The sequence below is a fragment of the Micropterus dolomieu genome, linkage group LG10 (assembly GCF_021292245.1).
Source record: "Micropterus dolomieu isolate WLL.071019.BEF.003 ecotype Adirondacks linkage group LG10, ASM2129224v1, whole genome shotgun sequence".
In the NCBI taxonomy this organism is placed as follows: Eukaryota; Metazoa; Chordata; class Actinopteri; order Centrarchiformes; family Centrarchidae; genus Micropterus; species Micropterus dolomieu.
The window spans coordinates 19,112,494-19,117,963 of NC_060159.1; the positions used below are offsets into that span (position 1 = coordinate 19,112,494).

Here is a 5,470-nt window from a genome sequence, read left to right on the forward strand (position 1 = left end):
TGTAATCCATTTAATCTCCAGCAGATCTTCTTTCTGCTCTTTGAGGAATGCTTGACTTAAAGTGTCTGCAATGTGAAGTTAGTTGCATGCCCGATAGGCGACTTTGCAGCCTCATTGGAGCTTGGTCTCGTGGCTTCATAAACTCCTTTTTTTGTGGTGTTTTTGTTTAGTTTCAGGTTGTACTCCCTTGCTCTGCCTGTGGTTATGCTCTTCCATTGTGTCTCCCCAAAACAAGCAAATCATCAATTATGTTTTCAACACCATCCAGACTGTCAATCATCTGTGTATTGGCCCTTTGAAACACCTCTGGCACTGATGAAACCGAAAATGGCAAGCACAGGGATCTGTATCTTCCTATGGGGTATTTAAAGGTGTACAGCTGTGAGCTGTCATTGTGAAGTTTTATCAGCTAAAACACCTGATTAGCATCTAGCACAGAAAAGTACTGTGCATTTGCCACATGTGAACAATAGATAGTGCTACCATTTCATAGCTTGTTTTTTTTGGATTCATGTAGATATGAATGTTCTTGGTGTGACCACAGTACCATACTGTTACCACTCTGTTGGCTCAGTCTGCTTCCATGTGCTGAAGTTCCTCCACTCTGTCCCTGTGTGCTAATGGGATCCCCCTGGGAGCATTGACAATGGGTGCAATAGTCTCGTTAATCTATATATGGTGCTGACCAGGTAAGAAAACAATTTCCCCTACCCCCTGTACGCCTGAATGCATTTACAATTATATTTACAATTATATAAAAAAAAGTAATTATTTGTGTTTTGCTTTCAATATGATGCTAAATTAAGTGGAGATTATTAAATTGTCGATAGCACATAGAATAGATATAAATTTAGGTATGATTAGCGACAACAGTCATTGCAGTCTGCACCTGTGTCCAGTTTAAAGGTCACTGTTGTCTTATTTATTCTCAGACTTTCAGTCCACATTTTTCTTCAGCTTCTGTCTCCCATCACCCTGATGTATTTTCCATGATGTTCCACTTTAACTGTCCCAATGAACACTACTTTACATTACATCACACCTATGATCTACGTGTGCCTGCATGGCATACAAGCCTATAACATTACAAGGGGCACCTCTCTGGACATGGAGAACTGCTCACTCGCATCTGAAAAAAATTAATAAAAAATGACACAAGTACAAAATATTTACTTTTAACAAGAGTAAATAATTTGAAGGAGAAAATTAAAGTATACGGTTAAATTGTTACCCATGTCTTGTTTACAGACTGACTTCCTTTGATCTACCACACTTACCAAAATACATTTAATCAAGTAGTGTACTGAGGCACAGTTTTAAGGTACTTGTACTTTACTTCTGTATATACTCATTTTCAGAGAATACTGAATACAATACAAATATTGTATTTCTACAACTACAGCTACTTTGATTTTACTTAAAAAAAACATTTGATCACCTCATAAAATATGATGAATTTAGGCCTAATTTAGGCATGCCCAAATATGTGTCTTATGTGTGTTATGTGACATTCAGTCATGGAGTTGTGCAAAGCTGTGCTGGGCAATAATAATGAAATGGGCCATTCTGCATAACATGTATAGTATAGTATAGTTTTATGTTTTATACTTTATGTACATTTTGTAGGTTATACTTATGTACTTTTACTTTTTTGAATGCATGACTTTTGAATATTTTTCCATTATGGTATTGCTAGTTTTGCTTAAGTAAAGGATCTGAGAACTGATTGCCCATGTTGATGATGTTGTATATTGCCTTGTCCCCACATCTCAGCAATAAATTTGTGTTATCAAAACCAAAAGAAACAACAAAACTATGCAAAATGAGACCCAAGTTGGAAAAAACATTTTCCTTTAAAACTCTGAAATTCTACCATGAAAGATTTTGCTGCCATGGTCCCTATCCAGTGGTACTTAATTATGTAACACTACACTCTCTTCCAGCAGTAAAATAGAATCATTTTAAGCACCTAATCAGAAATCATTGTGACAATCCAGTGTGTACAGCCAGAAGGAGATTACAGGACCTGGAAGCTGGGTTCTGAAACAGCGCTGAGGACTTGGCAAAGAGCCAGATCATGTTAACTTGTGAGCTTTAACTGAGGAAGAAGAGGGGATGCTCAGGCCTTGAGAGAGCTTAGAGTCAAACATGTGGATAAAAGCTAGGCAAAAGAGGTACGCTCGCAGGTGGGACATGTAAAGTAGGCTGGACTCTACCAAGGACGCAACCTAATAACATCAGAAGTGTCTTTACCCACAAGCCCTTTTCATTCCAGGTGTGTGGCAGCTTCCACGACAGAACCGCAGCTTGACGCACACAATTGCTTTTTGCCAAGTGAAGCAGCAAAATCCCCAGGCCCTGCTGACACGTAATGACAAATGTGTGAACACTGGCTGGGAAACCGGCTGTGATTTCTAAAACATTGTCTGAAATAATGGTGGCAAAGGGAGGGGAGAACGCTAGAGAGTGCAAATTACAGCAAAGGCAATGAGCTGGAAAAAAGAACAGCCTTGTTGATGACAACACTGTGTGCTTTTGTGACAGAGACCCTCACTTTAGTATCCATCTCTCAACTTATTCCATAAAACACTTCGTCAGCTGCAAGGGGAAATGGGTCGCTAAATGGCAGGACACCGTAACAATTCCTGACCTCTGAGGAGATATGTCTTGTAAGTGTGCCTTGTAAATGTGTAAAAAGGGGCTGTATTGTTTACTCCCAACAATTTAATGTAGCACTGGATTGGAATTTATGTAAATATTATCTCAAGGTTACCAGCAAGCTGTTTGCTTTAAGGGTACAGTGTAACTATTCTGCCCAGCGAAGCTTTCAACTACCTCAATGAGTACTGCTCTTGTGCCATGTGTTTTTTGCACACAATAAATAAGAAATGATTTCCTGCCTGAGTTTAAGTTGCTCCCTGGCATTTCACACAAAACTAATGGGCCAAGAGTGAATTATTGATGAGTGTTGATCAAGGAGAGAGCAGAAAATAGGTTACCTATAAGCTCACACTCAAACAGTGACATGCCTGAATATTTCATCAAAAGGGGTAAATAGGCGTGTGATATGATGATAATATTCCAAGGCTTTCCTTCTAATTGCTAATTTGAGAAATAAAATGAACCCCGGCGTTGCTATTGACTTGTGCTCTCTTCAATTCACGAGACCTCATTCGGCTGTGAAGCCCTACTCTTATCTCTCTTTCCTTTAACTCCTGCATCCCTCGCTCTCTTCTTCTCCCTGTTTGCTGTGGAAAGCGGTAGCGCAAGAGTAATGTGAGTGACCTTGGCCTGGTTCTGTGGGCTCCAGAGGACGGCCATGTCTCACAGCGATCTGTTCCTCCCCACCAATCCAGATTAGCAGGCGGGCAGCAGGCAACGGACGGGAACGAAGTGTCGCAGTGCAGAGAGGGCTGTCGAGGAGCTGGAGCCGGATCTCTGGCCCAGAAGAGGTGTGAGGAGGGGAGGTGGAGCGGGGCTGGGACAGGGGAGCAACAGCCTGTGGGGTGGAGTGTGAACATGTGACGGGATGGTTCTGGAGGACAAGGATAATGGAGGGATAGTTCAACAGCAGGTCAAGGAGGACAAAGAGTCAGAACTGATCTCAGCGGGGAAAGAGATGAGAAGGCATAAAGGCCTGGAAGGAGGCCGCAATCTGCGCTGTGCTGCTGAATGTTTTACTGCTCTGCAGAGCTACCACTGCACACTAGGATGAGACACAAACAGACCCAGATACTTTATGTGCGCTAACTCTCTGTCTTTCTCTCTCTCTCATACACACAGACACACACACACACACACACACACACATTTAGTAAGCACCAACTCCCTAACTAACAATATTGAAAATGTTTCTAGTTAATTACGTTTCTCAACAAAACGTTGTCTGACCACGTCTAAATTCTTAAGTGTTTACACCGGTTTCATGGCCACATGAAGATGGGGCAAAAACCAGCTGAGATGTGATCATTGTTCAAAGAGATTCTGAGAGAGAAGTTAAATCCATTTTGCTTAGAAATAAATGGCCATGGTAGACATTCTCTCTCATGAAATTTTTTGTCACAGGTGTAACCACGCATAGTAAAAAACATGTTAAAGCTAAGCAACTGTGTGTGTATACTGCTGTGAGAGGGGGCAGCAGAAAAACATATTTTAGCCATCTAAAATTTGAGTTTAGTGTAAGCTATATTTAGAATACTTTCACAGCTTTACCTTACTTTTCCGGCAGCACTTTCCAAGCTGGGAACTAAATTTATGTCCTCTTCAAAGCCACTACTGTTACGGCTTGGGCTGTATGGCTGCTTGGGAGGTGTGTTCTCTCTGTGCAGGGGGCGTGGTAGCTGGCTCGGCACCTGGCTCTCCTCCACACCTGCAGCAGATCAACTCATCACCACTGTGCTCTTAAGCTCCAGCTTCCTGGAGATTGTTTTTCGCTATCCGTGGTAACAGTTGTCGGCCTACTCAGACGATTCTCGTTCCACTCGAGCCTTCGCGTTAAACTGTTTTTTTGTCTCTTCTTTTGTTTCCAGACCTCCGCTGCCTCGTGCCCCCTCGCCTCGCCAGCCACACTCCTGGATCCACAAGCTCTCTAGCTTCTCAGCCTGGCCTTCCCTACCCTTGCCTAGTTGTTTTTGTTATCAAGAATAAACCCTTTTTTCACACCTTCACCGGGTCTGTGTTTGCACCTGAGTTCTACCACCACCCAACCTTAACAACTACACTCCTTTGACAAAAAGTAATTTTACAAGAGTTGCTCATCTACTGCTGCCTTGATTGATTAGTTAACATGTTAGTTTGGATCTGAACTAACCCTTTAAAACAGGACAGTAACATAAACAAACTAACTGATCAATGCAGCGGTAGGTCAGAAACTCCTGTATTTTTTTAGGTAAAATGATTGCTCTTTGAAGAGAGCAGCTTCAGTTCCCTGTCGGAAAGGTCTGCATGTACATTGTTCTCTAATCACATTATATAGCTAGCTAAATCAAATGATAACACATCCTAAAACAAAAAAAAAAAAACTAGTAATGCAAGCAATTATTCAGTGTATCAAACTAAAATGATCATCAAGGTCAGTCAAAATAATGGTATTTGGTTACAATGTAGGCAGCACAGAGAGACAGGGAGAGGAGAGGCTTGCTGAAAGGAGTGGCAGACAAGGACATCATGCTCTGGAGATACAGATGATCAGGTGAGAAATTGGAATTAGAGACTAAACAGCTTGATAACATTAGTTTCAACCTAGGCCTACATCTCAGCAGTAAAACAGCCAAAACAAATTAACGGCCAGCCACTGTCTCTGAGAAATCACAGACTATTTGTTTAAATGCATTGCAATGTATATAAATGTAATCACCAAAAATCTGTTCAGTCAGTGTGCAAATTTTCATATATAAATATCCCAGAACTGTTGGAAATGCATTTTTAAAGAAAATGTGGAGGGCTTTGACTCCCCCAAAGTCTATAATAC

General features: G+C 41.4%; 1 long non-coding RNA gene across 2 annotated transcripts; it reads right to left on the reverse strand.

Annotated features, from left to right (window-relative positions):
* Nucleotides 1-995: 995 nt before the first annotated feature.
* LOC123978028 lies at nucleotides 996-4,343 on the reverse strand. Of its 2 annotated transcripts, none has more exons than XR_006826845.1 (3): nucleotides 4,213-4,343; nucleotides 3,286-3,535; nucleotides 996-1,129 (listed from the first exon to the last, which is right to left on the reverse strand). It is a non-coding gene; the product is annotated as an uncharacterized LOC123978028 (long non-coding RNA). The 2 variants fall into 2 exon arrangements; XR_006826846.1 differs by having other exon boundaries at nucleotides 3,286-3,499; nucleotides 4,213-4,333.
* Between the last annotated feature and the right edge of the window lie 1,127 nt (nucleotides 4,344-5,470).